Below are 18,564 nucleotides of genomic sequence, written 5' to 3'. Positions count from 1 at the left end.
TTGGTTTGGCCAATGGGAGGTCCTGGCAGAGACTGGACGGAGGACAGAGGGGTCAGGATATTTCCTCTGGCTTGTTCTCCAGCTCCTGCCAGGTGGCCCTCCCTACAATAACTCCTCTCTCTCCAGGATTTGGTAATGACTCCCCTTTATTGCCAGCTCAGGGTTGTTTCACCATCCTTGTTGGTTTTCTTCTGCCCACGCCTGTGTAAAGAATTGCAGTGTTCCCCTTCGTGTGTGCTATGTACTTCTGCCTGGGACACCGACATGCAAGTCTTCTTATGACAGCCTCTACGGGGAGAATGGTTATTTTGCCTCTGACTTCTGTTTGGAAATGTTTCCATCATGAATAGAATTTCATGATGAAAGGCTTGGGACCTTTTAAGCTCTCCTTGCTGCTTTTCACTCCTAGAGTTGTAAATTGTTTACATTCTCGGAGAATGTAAAAGAGGAAGGATGGCGATCTGCAAGGTAGTTGTACATATCAAGCAGTTCTCAAGCCAGGCTGCTGACATCTTGCTAGAGCTTCCGGAGGCATGCCAGGTAGTGATCTTAGCACTGTAGCCCACGGTCAGATGAATGTGGTACTGAGTGTGCCCTAACCCTGGCAGCACCTTCTTTCCTGTACCCACCAGCGCTGCAGGGGGCATGGACTCCTGCTAACTGCCTGATCTGCTTGCTTCCCCACACCATCAGCCTCCAGCGTGCTGACCCTAACGCTTCAAGAGAACTCAGGCAAAGCTCTTAAAGTGCTCGGAACGTGATGCTAATCATCTGTCCTAAAAGGTTGGGTGAGAAATTCACTTGTTTTGAGCACATTTTTTTTTTCAGGCCCATCATGGAAACCAAAGCCATCAGGTTTGGCTTCAAGTTGGTTACTTATGCTATTTTTCTTTTCCCCCATAATTGGGATGTGACATGAAAGCTGCTTAGTCGTGTCCAACTCTTTGTGGACTCCGTGGACTACAGTCCATGGAATTCTCCAGGCCAGAATACTGGAGTAGGTAGTCTTTCCCTTCTCCAGCGGATCTTCCCAACCCAGGAATTGAACCGGGGTCTCCTGAATTGCAGGCAGATTCTTTACCAGCTGAGCTACCAGGGAAGCCCATAATTGGGATGGGTGACTCCTATTTCACAAGTGTGGTGAGGCCAGTAAGTTGTGATCTTCCGATAAATTCTATTAGCAAGGACTACTTCTGAAAAAACAAATCTTAAAAGTAGAGAAGGCCTTGGTATTTAGGCTTACTCTAGACATCTTTTATAGAAACATCTGAAAGTTGTGTGTTTTCTTGGTCCCAGCTAGATAGATGGAAAAGCCTGGGGAAAGTGTCACTGGGTTACAACATTGACATTGAGAGCCTGTGCTTTAATTCCAAAAAAGTGAGTCCTGTAACTTCTTGTCCCCTGGTCTTCTCTTCAATCATTGAAAATAATACTTACTTGACAAAACTGATAAAAATACAATGAGACAGTGGATAGTAAAATGCTTTGACAATTAAAGAATTCTAAAAACTCAAATTATTGTTGCTGCCTAAAAAACATAGTCTAAAACAGCGGTCTTTAACTTTTTTGGGTGAGGAATGCCTTTAGAGAACTGATGAAAACTGCAGACCATATCTCCAGAAGAGTACAAACCATCAGAGGATTTCATCTTATAATTTCAAGGTATCCGTGGTTCCAAAGCCTGTCAAGGCTTGGAAAAATTTCATAAGATACATCTTATTTTCTTTTTAAAGACTGCTAAATGCAAAAGTTAATGTAAGTGTTAGATATGATTTTCATCAGCATTCATTTATAACACTTGACATTTAAAATTCTTCACAAGATATATAAATTACAAACTAAAAGAAAAAGAAATGAAAGAAAGTATCAGACTATTCCAAGTTCTTGTACAAAATTTACATGTGTTAGGTTATTGAAGTAGAATAATGATGGTTGAAAAGATCCTGAAGTATAAAAATTAAGAGAGCTAATTCATTCAATACATATTTCTCGAGCACCTGTATGTATCAAGGGCTATTGGAAGTGCTCAGGATTCATTAGTACATACATTAGAGTCAAACAGTCAAAATATATAAAATACAGAGATGATACCCTCTGTTCAAGCTCCAGATAATGTATGAATCCTGGCAGTCAATGAGTTCATTAATTACATAATTCATGCTTTACTCCTTATGTGGAACAACCAAATAATTTGGTGTTGGCCATAAAACAACATTTCTGTCTGATCAGCCCCCTCTTCACATTTCACCTGCATATTTTAAATTTATAGCTACTATAAATCTTCCACATTGTAGGTAATAAAATATTGTGAACGTAATGGTTTCATCTCAAGTCTGAAGCTGCCACAAGGATTACTCTCTTTGGTCCACAGTTTGAATTTACATACTGTTTTTGAAGCAAATGAAATCATTTGAATGAATCATCCTAATTAACTTGTGAAATACTTGAATGACATCATGAGTGCTTTCAAATATTTTGAAATATTTTTAGACTATGTAGTCTCTGAAATGATTGCAAGGAAAGGAATGAAAAGTATTGTGGCATTCCTAACTTTGTAGGTTATTTATCATTTTAGTGTTTGGCAAAATGGCAGAATATTTTCAATTCCATGATCATGATATAATAAGACATGTAGTAAAGGATTAGATTCTAGATCAGAATGTTTTTTGTCCTGTGTGTGAGCGTTCGTGTGTGTGTGTGTGTGTGTGTGCGCGTGTGCGTGTGTGTGTGTGTGTGTGTGATGGGGGTGGTGGATGTGTCAGTTTGTCAGCACAAAAACAGGAAGAAATTTGTTTATAGAAACAATAACTGGAGTAAATATCCCCTTTGATGTTGTTCACACGGGATTAGGCTTAAAGCATATTTGAGGTTGACTGAGGACCAGATCTGCTTTTCACTTTTTAAGGGTTTCCTAATTGAGACACATCCTATCCCTTGCAGAGTCACCTACCTTTCCCACCTTCTCCTGCCTCTTTTTCTCTTTTCTACTTGTTCAGCTAATCATATCTACCTGCAAAACACACCGTGTATTTCCCAATTCTACTTTCCAAGGGAATTGCATTGCTTGCTACCCTGTGCTCTGTATTGCAACGTTAGTAATCTGATTATTTTACATGAAGTTGGTCTTTTTGTCCTGAGAAATAAACAAAATGCAACTTTCCACTAATTAGATTAGGGTCTCAGTCTTTTGTGTGTGTGTCATGGTCTCTTTGGAATAATTTTTCAAGTGCATAAAATAAGTGAGATTATAAGGAGACCAATTATATTGAAATATAGGCCTCAAAATATTTTTAAATCTATAAATCAGACTGAGCAACTGAGCACACATACAATATTCATTTAAGTACTTTCAAAATAACACATTAGACAACAAGTTAGTGGCAGGTCTAGCAGCCACCATGATTTTTGTAGTCATGATGAGGATAAGCCATGTTTTGAGATAGCTACTATAAAGGTCTGTATAGTCAAAGTCTGTCTAGTGAAAGCTATGGTTTTTCCAGGAGTCATGGATGGGTGAGAGTTGGACCATAAAGAAAGCTGAGCACAGATGAAATGATGGTTTTGAACTGTGGTGTTGGAGAAGACTCTTGAGAGTCCCTTGGACTGCAAGGAGATCAAACCAGTCCATCCTAAAGGAAATCAGTCCTGAATATTCATTTGAAGGACTGATGTTGAAGCTGAAGGTCCAATGCTCTGGCCATGTGATGTGAAGAACTGACTCATCGGAAAAGACCCTGATGCTGGGAAACATTGAAGGCAGGAGGAGAAGGGGAGGACAAAGGATGAGATGGTTGGATGGCATCACTGATTCTATGGACATGAGTTTGAGCAAGCTCTGGGAGTTGGTGATGGACAGGGAAGCCTGGCGTGCAGCAGTCCACGGGGTCACAAAAAGTTGGACATGACTTTTTGAAGTCAGCGACTGAACTGTATTGAACTGAACTGAACGACTGTAATGTGTCCTAAGAAATCTGTGATTTCTATTATTGGCAAAGTCACCAGGTCTGTTAATACTTCTGTAGTTTGTTGACTATGTTGATAATTGATGTGAATGCTACATTTCAATTAAAGGTTAGTAGAAATAAAGATGTATTTTCTAAAAAATATTTATGTTTTTTTTTTATCTTCTATGATTATGCCAGGACAAGTCCCCTCTTATCTCAGTGAACCTTCAGTTAACTGCCAGAGAAATTTCACCTTATATTTCTCAGATGAGGAATGCATGCAGAGGCTAGCTCAGTGGCAATTGTGTTCATTTGCTCAGTCGTGTCCCACTCTGCAACACTATGGACTGCAGCACGCCAGGCTTCCCTGTCCTTCACTATCTCCCAGAGTCTCCTCAAACTCATGTCCATTGAGTCGATGATGCCATCCAACTACCTCATCCTCAGTCGCCACCTCCTCCTCCTGCCTTCAATCTTTCCGCTTCAGGGTCTTTTCCAATGAGACGGCTCTTCATATCAGGTGGCCAAAGTACTGGAGTTTCAGCTTCAGCATCTGTCCTTCCAGTGAATATTCAGGGTTGACTTCCTTTAGGGTTGACTGCTTTGATCTCCTTGCTGTCCAAGGGACTCTCCAGGTTGAGCAGAATTTAATCTCAGGTCTGCATGGCTCCAAAGTCCATGTTCTTTCAACCTCATATTGTTGCGTCTTACAAAACTTGTCTGGGTCCAGAGAATAACAGAGTTGTTTCAGGTAGTCAATGTCTCCAAACTTCCTAAACAGACTCCATACAATTTAAACAATTCTCTCATAATTCAGTGTCTACTTTATAGGGATGTGTGCATGCCTCCTCAGTCGCTCACTCTTGTCCCACTCTTTGCGACCCCATGGACTGTAACCCGCCAGGTTCCTCTGTTCGTGGGATTCTCCAGGCAAGAACACTGGAGTGAGTTGCCATGCCCTCCTCCTGGGGATCTTCCTAACCCAGGGATCAAAACTGCATCTCTTGCGGCTCCTGCGTTGGCAGGTGGATTGTTTACCACTAGTGCCACCTGGGAAGCCCACTTTATAGGGATATCTAGTAGCTGAAGTTTTATGACAATGTCTTAATCTAGATGTAGGATGAGCTTGTTACTGTGAGCATAAATTCCTACAGATCTGACCAGACTCATCCTAGCACAGGCCAGGACGTGGAAGACTCAAGCAGGCTGTGTGCTGTCTCATGCCTTAACACCCATTCTCTGTGTTTCATGCGAGATTTCTCCCCGACAGGTTTGCAGTTGGGTTGGCATCCCGGGGGGGGGGGGGTCACAGGGGGGGCCTATATTCCACAAAGCAGTGGCATTTATGGCATGAGAATGGATTAGGCAACGTTATGATCTTGCGTTTTCTACTGCAAAAAGGATTTTCCACTGAGGGATCACGTATAATCAGGCACAGTAAGTGGAAGATATTTTGCAGTTTATAGAACTGACATTTTCTGCAATACAGCTGAGATTTTGTTCTTGTAACAATTGAAGTTTCTAACATTTTTTTTGGAGGGAAGCTACCAATTTTGGACAACATGCTTCATAAGAGCACAGCATCCCCCCACAGTCCTTGAGCAAGTTGAACCTCTTGTCATCTCCTTCAACAAAGTGCCTTTCATGTCCCACATTTGGAAATGCCCGCCTCTAGTTGTCTCTGCTGTCTGTCCCCTCACCCCTACCCCCGTTCTAGTTCTAACTCTGGGCAGCTGAACCGTTTTGGAAAATGTGACTCCTTTTGCTTTTCTATGTCTCTCTCCCTGGTTTGCTTCCCCACAACCTTTGTCCCAAAGTCCCTCTGTTCTCCTCCAGCTCCCAGCCCAGCCCTCAGCCGGTGACCTTCCCCAGGAGGAGAAAGGGTATGATGTATGACCATCCCCACTTCTCCCATCCGAATCTCTCTGCAACTGTATGTCTCACATCTTCCTTTTATCTTGTTTGTGGGAAGGAAATTGCCCCCTCCCCGTCCCCTAGCTAAGAAACATCAGTCTGCTCTGGGTTATCTTCCTCTTGGATTTTCATCCTTCCCCTGCCCCCAACCCCCCAATTCTCTCCCCTCTGCTTAAAAAGTGCTCAGATTTGCTCATTTTTTAAAAAATTATGTGGGACTTCCCTGGTGGTCCAGTGGTTAAGAATCTGCCTTGCAATGCAGGGGACATGGGTTTGATCCTGGATTGGGCAACTAAGATCCAACATACCGTGGGGCAACTAGGCCTGAGCATCACAACTGCTGAGCCTGAGGGCCACAAGTAAGACGACCTGAGGTGGCCAAAAAACAAACAAAAGTGAAAGGGGACTTCCCTGTGGTCCGGTGGTTAGGACTCTGTGCTTCTGCCTCAGCGGGTGCGGCTTCGATCCCTGGTTGGGGAACTAAGATCCCACATGCCATGCAGCATGGCCAAAACAACAAAGGAACAAAAAAATATTTAAAAGATAACAAAACCTTTCTGTCATTCTCGTTCCTCCCTGTGTCTGTTCTTTTATCCCCTGCCTTCCCCTCATTGCCAAACATCTTAGACTGGTGTATACTTGCTGCTTCAAGGCCCACACATGCCTGTAGCTTTTGAAATCTGGCTTCTATCCCCACCATCCTACTGAGTATTGTTCTCTGGAAGGTCACTGAGGCTCGTTTGTCAAATCCAGCGACCTTTCCTCTGTTCTAACTCCTAAGTCGGCGGAATCTGACTGTTTGTCTTTGTGTTCTTGAGGCTTGCCACCCCCAGGCTTCCAGAACAACTCTTCATTGCCTGTCTTTCTGACCCATCTTTTTCTCTTCCTTTGGGAGTTTCTCTTTTTATTCCCTGCTCCTGCGGCTTCAAGGGTAACTTCTGCATAGATAACTCCCTGATGTTTATCTCTAGGTCCAGTCTATCATGTTTCCAACATTTCCCTTGCATTGCACATCTCCTTCTGAGCCTAGCATCTCAACACACCCGGTCCAGCGGTCAGTATCACCTCTTATCTAGTTCCTCTCCTGTATTTTATCCCTGACGTTCGATTCTTTCGTCTACTCCAGATTCAAAGGCTAGCAAATCTGGAACCTTCTATGGTCACCCTATTTCACGTCTGCCCCCTCCTTTCCATTCCCACAGGTTTTAGCTCTTTGACTCTTAATTGGTTTCTCTGTCCCTGTTTCTGGTTCTACATTGGTTGGTCTCACAGGTATTCCAGGTTAACTTCTAAGACCTGGCACCTGCCTGCTAAAAACCTCTCCATGCTTTTCTACTAGTAAAGGAACTAAGTACAGAGCTACAGTTTGGCATTCAAGGCCCTCACAGCAAGGCCTTCACAGGAAAAGGAAAATGGAATTTTATCTTCTGTGGTGGTGGTGGGTGGTTTTAGTCACTAACTCCTGTCTGACTCTTGTGACACCATGGACTGTAGCCCACCAGGCTCCTCTGTTCATGGGATTTCCCAGGCAAGAATACTGGACTGGGTTGCCACTTCCTTCTCTAGGGATCTGCCCCACCCAGGGATGGAACCCCAGTCTCCTGCATTGCAGGCGGATTCTTGACTGACTGAGCTACCAGGGAACCATATCTTCGGTAGATAGTTTGAAAAACACCTGAAATAAGACCCCAAACAAGCTAGTTGTTAGCAAAACTATAATGTCCCTCCCTACACTTTAGTAAAAAGGTTCTAAGAAAAAGAACTTTTTTCAGAAAAAAAAAAAAGGATACTTTTTTATTCCCAAATGAAATAGTTCTCAGAAATATATGTAAGGAGAATGATAATTTAATCTCTGTGCCAAACACTGTCTTTGTGACAGTGCTGTCTGCTGCCTTTGCTGACATCCTTTTTACCCACATGTGGTGCAATGGAAAGGAGATTTGACTGGGGAATCAAGAGCTTTACATTCTAATTTTAGACTTAGATGGTCTGGCTTTTGGTAAGTCACTTAAAATCTCTAGGCATTAGTTTCCACATCTGCAAACTGTGGGGCTGGTGCAATATCAATATTTGGCTGCACATGATATTCACCTGGGAAGTGTGTTTAACACATAGCCAGGGCAAGCTCTCCAGCTGGGGATGGTGTCAGTAGGTCTGGGTAGTCCCCAGATATGCATGTTTTGAAAAGATCCTCATGTGTAGCTGGGGCTGAGAACCCCTGGCTTGGTATCACATGCCTTTTCTGCTTCAACATAGAGTCATTTTTGGAGTTGCTCCTCCTCTCAGTTACAAGATGATTTTTATTTGAATTTACTTAGCACATTCTACTGCCTATCATAATTACGGTTATTTTGTCTTGTCCTCATTCCTATGCTGTAGTTTCCTCAAACACAGACTGTGTCTTACTCATCTTGGTGTGCTTGTTATTCCTCGGCACATGGACTTTGTTTGCTAAACTGCATGAAGAGTTAATAAGCTTACTCAAACAATAGCCCTTTTCCTTAATAAAATGAATTACAATTCAAACTAAACAAAAACACCTGATCCTGTGGTTCTTGGGAACTTGTAGTGGAGATTCAGGGAGGGCAAGCTGGAGGTTCTCAGAGGCTCCTAAATATCTTCAAAGTGAAATGTTGGTGGAACCATGTGTTCTTTCATAATACCGTGGTTTAATTTTAACTTCAACTGTGTTCAATATATGTTGGATAATGTGTGTTAAGTTTTGTAGGAAAATGACTTGGAGTTTAAGCTCAATTTATTGATGAGTACTTGAGCAAAAATGTTGCTTTGGGAAGATGGTGGTTATTGAAAATCTCTATATCACAGGAATGGTTTATATAACATACCAATGATTAGGTAAGAGGCAGTTGATGAGAAGCAGTTATATAAGGTATTTCTCTTCAGTGGCCACAGTGAAGCTGCACATGCAACCTTTGCATATTTCTGCAAAGAGAGAAGAGACTGAGACTATCAGGCATAGTTTTACTAAATGAGGTTTCCATCCAAGTTTTAAAAATCCAATTAAACTCTAATAAATTCTTTCTATTGAAGTGGAGGACTCCAATAGAAATTCTATTATTAAATGCTTTGACAGTGCTATATTTCCTCAACTGGTAACTCTTAAAGAGGTCTACAGCTTTTAAAGACTTGCTGTGTTTTTATGGTCATTCAAATTCTTGAAATAAAATTTGAAGTATGAAAAGTATAAGGTGAAGTTTCATTGAGAAAAGCAAATGTGGGAGACCCTGGGTTGGGAAGATCCCCTGGAGAAGGGAAGGCTACCCACTCCAGTATTCTTGCCTGGAGAATTCCATAGACTGTATAGTCCATGGGACCGCAAAGAGGTGGACACAACTGAGAGACTTTCACTTTTCCAGCCAGAAAAATATGATATACTCATGGAGGTTTAGTAAATGACTAAATGACTTAGGCTATTTGACTACATTTACAGTAAAAGAGGAAAAGCTATGACAAATCTAGATGGTGTATTACAAAAGCAGAGACATTACTTTGCCTATAAAGATCCGTATAGTCAAAGCTATGATTTTTCCAGGAGTCATGTACGCATGAGAGAGTTGGACCATAAAGAAGGCTGAGCACCAAAGAATTGATGCTTTCGAACTGTGGTGCTGGAAAAGACTCTTAAGAGTCCCTAGTACACCAAGGAGATCAAGCCAGTCAATCCTAAAGGAAATCAACTCTGAATATTCATTGGCAGGACTGATGCTGAAGCTGAAGCTCTAATACTTTGGCCAGCTGATGAGAAGAGCTGCCACACTGGAAAAGACCCTTATACTGGGAAAGATTGAGGGCAGGGGGAGAAGGGGGCGACAGAGAATGAGATGGTTGGATGACATCACCAACTCAATAGACAGGAGTTTGAGCCAACTCCGGGAGATAGTGAACGACAGGGAAGCCTGGTGTGCACAGTGGGTGGGGTTGCAGAGTCAGACACAACTTAGTGACTGAACAACAACAACAGTAAAAGAGAAAGAAATATACAAAACATCACCATATAACATATTCTCTTTAGAACTTGGGTTCCTTAAAACTTACAGAAAAGGCAGCCATTAGAAAATTAGGTTTCCCCCAAACTAGAGCTAGGAAGTAGTAGAAGATAGCAAAAAGCAAACTCTCTATGGCTTTTTTTAAAATTAATTTTGAGACATAACTGGCATATAACTCCATGCCTTCTCATTATGTATATATGTATGTACCTGAGTACATACAAAGAGTCAGACACGACTGAGTGACTGAACTGAACTGAACTGATGTACCTGAGTAATACATACACTATAAATTTACACTTACACAAATATAAATGGATAGCTGCCTGGAAGGCAGTGTGAAATGAAAATATCTCCTGCCACGTTAATCAACAAGAACTATCACAGCCATCAGTGTTTTCTGGCTTCCAACGTGAATGAGGGCTCCCAAAACTGTGATCCAGCAGATGTTGCTACCCCCACGGTGATTGCTGAAGAGCTGGGGGAATGCAAGAAGCAGCCATCTGCCACTCCCTAAGGTGAACAAGGAAACAGGATTGGCCCCAAACAGCTGAGGTACACAAGAAAGGAATGAAGTCAATGAGCCCAGGGGTCGGCATCTTCCCATACATAGAATGCTAAATCCCTTAACTCGGTACTTGATCTTTGATGTTCTGACTACCTGCTCCCTTTGTTGCAAACTTGTATATAGCCTGACTTCCTCCCTGCCTCCTTGGAGCAGTTTTTTCAGAGTTACTGAGAAGAAAAGCTATGACCAACCTAGAAAGCATATTAAAAAGCAGAGACATTACTTTGCCAACAAAGGTCCGTCTAGTCAAAGCTATGGGTTTTCCAGTAGTCATGTATGGATGTGAGAGTTGAACCACAAAGAAAACTGAGTGTTGAAAAATTGATGCTTTTGAATTGTGGTGTTGGAGAAGACTCTTGAGAGTCCCTTGGACTGCAAGGAGATCCAACCAGTCCATCCTCAAGGAAATCAGTCCTGAACATTCATTGGGAGGACTGATGCTGAAGCTGAAACTCCACCTGATTGGAAGAGCTGACTCATTGGAAAAGACCCTGATGCTGGGAAATATTGAAGGCAGGAGGAGAAGGGGACGACAGAGGATGAGATGGTTGGATGGCATCACCGACTCAATGCACATGAGTTTGAGTAGACTCTGGGAGTTGGTGGACAGGGAGGCCTGGCGTGCTGCAGTCCATGGGGTCGCAGAGTCCGACACGCCTGAGCGACTGAACTGAACTGACTGAACCAAGACGATCTCTCCCAGGCTCGGAGTCCTAAACATTCCCACCAAATAAAACAACTCTCTCCTTTCAGGTTGAGACTACATTTTTTTAGTCAGCAGCAGGAATAAAAATGGACGTGGTAAAAAGTAGCTACGTAAAAATTAAATTACCTCAACCTAAACATTTATATTCTTTGGGGTCTTATCAAGAATCTGAAACTGTGTTAAGAAAATGTGATGCAGAATTGTCACTAAGCAGTTCACTTGATGAGACGTGGGGGTTGACTTAAGACTTCTAACGCGTCAGCAGCACAGAGGCAACACGAGGAGTTAAGCAGCCAGGAGAACCCCTCCTAGTCGCCCCGTCTGCGTCTCCGTATCCCGCACGGTCGCCTCTCTGCGTCCCCCTCACGTCGCCGAGTTTCCGCAGCCCTGAGGCGGCCCGGCGGCCGCCGCAAAGTGGGCGGGGCTTACGAGGGGCTGGCGCGCGCCGCTGCCTCACAATCGGGGCCGGCGCCTGCGTGATGTCAGCTCCCCACCGCCCGCCTCCCGCGTCTGGAAAGAGGCGGCCGCCCATTGGCTGCGCCGCTGGCGGCCTCGGGGCCAATGACAGGGCGACGAGCTGCGGGGTCCGGCCTTGACGTTGTGCGGCTACCCGCGGGGTTTATTTGGCTCCGGGGCCTCTCACCGCCGCCATTAGGAGCCCGCTGCGTCCGAGGCCGCCCCCCCCCCTCGCTCCCCCCTCCCCTCGGCGTCCCCCCGCCTCCACGCCTGCTCTCCGCCCCTCTGCCCCCGCCTCCGGCAGCGGGAGCCGCGCGCGGGCCCGCGGAGACCATGTCCTGACTGTGGGGAGAGGGCGGAGGCGGCAGCAGCGGGGCGGGCGGAGGCGCGGAGGGAGGCGGAGAGGGGCCGGGCTCGGCTCGTCGCCGCGGGCTGCTCGGGAGGGAGTCGCCGCCGCCGCCGCCGCCGCCGCGGCTGCCGGGCGTCGGACGGGGAGGAGGAGCAGGAGCTGGAGGAGGAGCCACCGCCAGGTAACCGGGGCCCCCGGGGAGGGCGCCCTGCCTCAGGCCCCTGGCGGCCCCGCCGCGCGGCCTGGCCGCCCCTCGCTCCCTCACGGCAGCCTGGCCGCCGGGTATCCCGGGCCGCCCCCTCTGCGTCTCCCCCCACCCTACCCCCGGGGGCAGCGTCGCCGGCGAGGAGAGGGGAGGGGGGCACGGGCTGGCCTCGCCGTGCTTCCATCTTGGGCTTTCCTAGTGAGGGGACAGGCCCGGAGCTGTGGGAGGGTGTGGGTCCGCCCGGCTTGTTTACCGACCATCGGTCCGCCGCGGGTGGACGCGCTGCCTGCCTGCCGCCTCTCTTCCGCCAGATTCCCGTCCCCCCCGTCACTCCCCCCCCGCAACTTCTTTTCCTGCCACCTACGGGCTGATCGCTGCAATAGGGCCCTCAATATTTGAGTCTGTCGCCACAAGTTGGTGCCGGTCCCCCCAAACTTGTATTTCAGACCCCCCCCCCCGGTGGCTTCCTCTCCGTCTCCCGCGGTGGCCTCCCGTTGTTTCCCTTTTTCTCAGAAAATAAAGGTGGGGGCCGACAGGGGTGGGCTGAGGGGCGGGGTGGGGGTGGTGGTCGGCGGAGAAGCTGAAACTAGTGGAAAGATTGTCTGGCCCTCTCGCTCGCAATAAACGATGGTTCCGTGCACACTTACCTTGTTATTCCCTCGGCTGTGGCTTGGTGTGTGGGGTCATTCCACAGACAAAAGGACCGTAATGAATACTTGCATGTTAAGCTCTAAGGGCCAGCAGTTGAGGTTCAGCCTGGAAGTTTGAGGCGACCCCATTTATTTTTGAGATAACCCCGGTGTTTGGAAACTGTTCTGGCAGAGAATTTGGTATTTCAGTCAATTGATTCCGTAACTCCGTAGACTTGTATCAGGTTAAACGCCGTCCCCTTCCACCCAAGTATTGTGATCTGTGTGTTTCTCCTATGATCTATTATGTTGTTGTCAATAAATTTAATGTAAAAAATGTTTTAGGAATCCAGTTGAAGAGAAATCTTTCGCTCTTGGAAACGTTATATAATGAGTGGTTTTTCTATCCGAGGTCTCTTTTTTTAGTTGAGTTTATCACTTTGCGACCTCAAGGGTACTCATGTTTTGATCAAGCATGGATGACTCAGTGTTCAAACCATAAGCCAGGGGAAACCATGAGGAATTTTGATCTTGGCTTGTGCCAGGGGCCCTAGGAAAGTCATCTAAACTATGTTTGTAAAAAATTAAGCTGGATCTCTTCTCCTGGTTATTAGTATTATTAATTAAATGAGGTCGTTATAAAGAAATTTAGAACCCTGCTTCCCTGCTTGATTTTTAGCTCTTGACAAGATATGCAGTCACCTTCTTATGCTAAAATTTCATAACATTGTTTTTATAGGGTTGTTAGTGGCACTAAGAGGACAGAAATGGCATATTTTAATCTTTGGGGAGGATCCTATTTGAATATCATGAGGGATTTTTATTTCTGTTGTTTCAACCCCTTTTATTAATGCTTGGGAGCATTGAGCCGCCCATTTACTTTTGAAATGTGCTTGGGTTAGTATGATGAACTCTTTCATGGTAGTGTATTTTAAAGCTTGTGGCCTTGATCCAGCTCTGTACGCTGATAAAGGTTTTGGCATATTACATGTAAAGTCTGAGGCTTAGCAAAGGTTTGGAACTCATGACCCAGGTGTAGGATATTTGAGGTAAATTGCCTCCTGTGTGTAATTGATACAGTGAGAGCTGTTCAGTGTGCTTTTGTACTTACCTTGCTTTTATAATAGGTGGAAACTGTAAACAGATGGGGATTGCCGAAGTAGACCTCTGTAGCTTTTTGTTTAACTTGGGTCAGTGTCATTTGTGCACTGCTGCTCACTTCCCTCCTTCCCCCAAAATAAGCTCTTGTACCTGGACTTTGAATACGTTTTTCTCCTGGTGATGTGTTTCACCTGGAGTATTTGTGCTTCACTAATGCTTTCAGTAAATAATATCTTGCACATGTTAACACTCACCTTCTCACATCACAACTTAAAAACTTCCAGAACACTCCCTGTTAAATGAAAAGTAAGGTTTTAACTCCTCAGTGTGGTTTTCAGGTTTCTCTATAATCTGGCCCTGATCCATTCTTCAATCTTAACTCTTATTTCTTCCCTTTGTGAATCTTTAGTTCTAGCCAAACTAACTTGTTTGTTGTTCCTTTGAAGTACCTCCTCTTGGCCTTTCTTTGTGCCTTTCTCTCCGTTTGAAACCCTCTTCTTGTGTTCATTCCCTTTATTCTGGCCTTGAGACGACTTTTTGAATACTTCAACCCCAAGAGGTCTATTTACACCTCTGCTGTGTGAGACTGTTTTCCTCGTCTTTTTTTCTTTCCTGCTTAGAATATGCTGGCCTGGATTTCAGTTTATCTTTTTATTTTACTTCCCAATTAGATTTTTAAGATCTTTGAGGATTGGGTATGAACCCTAAGCCCTACATCTGTGGACCATATATTACGCTCTGAAAATATGGATACATGGTCTGACAAAGTGTTTTTGGTTTTAGAGATGTTCTAAAATATGAAGTTTGTACTTCTCTAAGTATTGGAGTTGCTTGAACTTTGATTTATGAGGCAAAATACTGGAAACTATCGGTTCAGTTGCTCAGTCGTGTCTGACTCTTTGCGACCCCATGGACTGCAGCATGCCAGGGAAGTCTGGAGTGCTGCAGTCCATTGGAAACTATGACAATCTCTAAAAATTTTTTTTTGGGCCAGTATGTTTTTATATCTAAGTGGCTCAGTGGTTAAAAAAAAAAATCCGCCTGCCAAGCAGGAGACGCAAGTTCGATCCCTGGGTTGGGATGATCCCCTGGAGAAGGAAATGGCAACCCACTTCAGTATTCTTGCCTGGGAAATCCCGTGGACAGAGGAGCCTGGTGGCGGGCTATAATACATGGGGTCATACAAAGTCGGACACGGTTTAGAGACTAAGCAACATTATCAGCATAATTCTTTCTATAGAGGGTTCTTAACATTTTGATAACGATCATTGTGTTATTCAGATAAAAATGAAGTACTACAGGTCTGTGGTTTATTTCATCTTTGAGTCTGGGCCAGTTACTTGGGTTTGAATTTGGCACCAGTGACATTAAGGGTTAGTCGTTCCATATTTGTGGTGGTGTTGATGTTTAGTTGCTAAGTCGTGTCTGACTTTTTGTGACTCCCACGGACTATAGCCCGCCAGGCTCCTCTGTCCGTGAGATTTCCCAGGCAAAAATACTGGAGTGGATCGCCATTTCCTTCTCCAGAGGATCTTCCTGATCCGGGGATTGAACCTGTGTCAGCTGCATTGCAGGCGGATTCTTGACTGCTGAGCCACCAGGGAAGTATACAGGTAGCAGTTAGCATCCTGGGAGGGGAAGTTCATCCGTAGTCTCAGTTTGCATCTGTAACCTCAGCTGTTGGCCGCATGTGTCACTGACCATGAGGCAGGTGAGGCTCAGGAGAATGTGATTCACTGCTACCTGTCAGCACTGTTGGAAGAAAAACTGAGGCAGGTGAGGCTCAGGAGAATGTGATTCACTGCTACCTGTCAGCACTGTTGGAAGAAAAACACAAACTGGTCCATAGTAGTTTTGTTTACCAAGGATAATACATGTAATTATGCGGGTCATGGGTGGTTGCTGATGTAGTTGGAAAATAGGTGCGTATATTCCTGTTGTAAAATTGTGCGTGTGAGTGGGAGGCCTGATGGTTTGTGGATGCAGTCTCCTAGCAGTTAATCATCTTGATTTATCCACTGCATCTGTATGGAATCTAGTGCTCTTCCTCCAGTTCATCAAAATACTTTTTTTCCCCTTAAAATTGATTGGTTTTTAGAAACGAGTTTACATAAAAACTTTTTTTAAGCTTCAGAAACCTTTTTAGCATAATTGAAGCTAAAATTAGTCTGTTAACTTTCCAGAAACACTAAGCATTTTTACTTAGGCTACTAGCATTTGTAAAAGGGATCAGTAATTTCGCCACTTGAGAAGTCTGGATCAGTATGCATTCTTTGCTCTCTGGTATTTTGGTTTGACAGGAGTCATTAGTTTGAATTTTAAAATGGAGGTTGGTTAGGTAAATTGAACATAAAAGTAATAATTTTTCAGGTGCCTAATGAATTGAACTTTTTAGTAATGAAAACACTGATTTCCTTTATTTTTATAGTTAATTTATTGAGGGCAGACTGCCCCACTCCCTCTCAAGTGACACAACGCAATTTTGGTTTTTATTTTGTACTGTTTGGCAAGTCAGATTTTATGTGGATTGAATTTACATGAGTAAAAACTATTCAAATGGATAAAGCATTGTTGGAAATCAGTTGCATATCTCCAGGTGTTTCTTAATTTTAAGAAATATTAGCTTAGGGTATTCCCTGGCGGTCCAGAGGTTAAGACTTAGCTTTCCAATGCATGGGGTCCAGGTTCGATCCCTGGTCAGGGAACTAAGATCCTACATGTCTTGTGGCAAAAAAACGAAAACATAAAACAGGCAGTGTTGTAACAAATTCAATAAAGACTTCAACAGTGGTCCAAATTTTAAAAATCTTACAACAGCTTAAATTGAAGTTTAGTTCATATAACGTAAAATTCACCCTTTTAAAGTATTCATTTTATTGGTTTTTAATGTATTCACAAAGTTATATAACCATCACCACTATTCAGAACAGTTGTCTCACCCACCAAAGAGACCCTGTACTCAGTTGCAGTCATTCTCCCTTTGCCCCAATTCCTGACAACTGGAAGTCTACTTTCTCTGTGGATTTGCCTGTTCTCTATAAATTGGTTGTTGTTCAGTCACTCAGTCTCCGGCTCTTCGGAACCCCATGGACTGCAGCGTGCCAGGTCTCCCTGTCAAAGAGTTTGCTCAGACTCATGTGCACTGAGTTGATGATGCCATCTGACCATCTCATCCACTGTTGTCCCCCTCTCCTCTTACCCTCAGCCTTTCCCAGCATCAGTCTTTTCCAACGAGTCGGTTGTATCAGGTAGCCAAAGTATTGGAACATCAGCAGCAGTCCTTCCAATGAATATTCAGGGTTGATTTCCTTTAGGATTGACTGATTTGATCTTCTTGATGTCCAAGGGGGCGCTCAAGAGTCTTCTCCAGCACCACAGTTCGAAAGCGTCAATCTTCAGTGCTCAGCCTTTTTATGGGCCAGCTCGCACATCATAAATGACTACTGGAAAAACCGTAGCTTTGACTGTACGGACCATTGTCGGCAAAGTGATGTCTCTGACTTTTAATACGCTGTATAGGTTTGTCATGGCTTTTCTTCCAAGGAGCAAGGGTCTTTTAATTTTGTGGCTGCAGTCACTATACGCAGTGATTTTGGAGCCCAAGAAAATAAAGTCTGTCACTGTTTCCATTTTCTGCCGATTTATTTGCCATGAAGGAATCATACAATGTGGTCGTCCCTCAGTATCCATGGGGGATTTGTTCCAGGATCCCCCTCGGATATCAAAATCCAGGGGTACCCAGTTCCCTTACATGAAATAACCAAGTATTTTAGGTTTCTCTAGGTCTGTAGGTTTATGCACTTCCTTCTATACACTTTTAAGTTATCTCTAGATTACTTATAAAACCTAATATAATCTAAATGTAGTTGTCAGTGTCTGTAAATTCAAGTTTTGCTTTTTGGAACTTTCTGTGTGTGACCTTTTGTGCCTGGCTTTGTTCACTTAGCTTGATGTTTTAATGTTTATCCATCTAGTACATATATTAGTACTTCATTCCTTTTTATGGTGGAATAATGAATATTCCATATATGGGTATATATCATATTTTGTTTATATTTATCTATTCTTTGAGGGACATTTAGGATTTTTCTGTGTTTTGGCTTTTATGAAATATGCTGCTGTGAACACTGTGTACAAGCTTTTGTGTGGATATAAGTTTTCATTTTTCTTGGGTATATACCTGGGAGTGGAATTGCTGGGTTATATGGTGACTCAGTGCTTAGCCTTTGAGGGACTTTGTGACTGTTCTCTTCCAGCAGTGTATTATGAGGGTTCCATTTCTCTACATGCTCATTAATACTTTTTTTTTTTATTATAGCCATCTGAGTAAAGTGGCATCTCCTAGTTTTTACTTGGCATTTCTCTAATGGCTGATGGTATTGAGTATGTTTTCACTTTCTTATTGGTCATTTGTGTAGCTTTAGAGAAATGTCTATTCCAGTCTTTTGCCCATTTTTCACTTGGATTATTTGTCTTTTTATTGTTGGATTGTGAGAGTTCTTTATATATTCTGGATAGAAGTCAGATGATATGCAAGTGGTTTGCAAGTACTTTCTCTTATCCCATAGGTTGTCTCTTCACTTTCTTGGTGGCATTCTTTGAAGTACAAAGATTTTAACTTTGATGTCCAGTTTATCTGTTTGCTTTTGTCATTTATGCTTTTGGTGTTATCTCCAAGAAGCCAT

At 43.8% G+C, this 18,564-nt stretch overlaps 1 protein-coding gene across 10 annotated transcripts in view; it reads left to right on the top strand.

The window, feature by feature from the left end:
• Nucleotides 1-11,727: 11,727 nt before the first annotated feature.
• Nucleotides 11,728-18,564, top strand: part of ZRANB1 (zinc finger RANBP2-type containing 1) — a 69,542-nt gene continuing 62,705 nt past the window's right edge. For all 10 annotated transcript variants that reach the window (XR_014066544.1, XR_014066542.1, XM_081533734.1 and 7 more), the window contains exon 1: nucleotides 11,728-12,125. The gene's annotated coding sequence lies outside the window, so the exon portion shown is untranslated. The remainder of the gene's footprint in view (nucleotides 12,126-18,564) is intronic.

The sequence above is a fragment of the Giraffa tippelskirchi genome, chromosome 2 (assembly GCF_054371585.1).
Source record: "Giraffa tippelskirchi isolate mGirTip1 chromosome 2, T2T-mGirTip1v1.2.pri, whole genome shotgun sequence".
NCBI classification, from domain to species: domain Eukaryota; kingdom Metazoa; phylum Chordata; class Mammalia; order Artiodactyla; family Giraffidae; genus Giraffa; species Giraffa tippelskirchi.
This window is presented reverse-complemented; position numbering and strand designations above follow the sequence as displayed.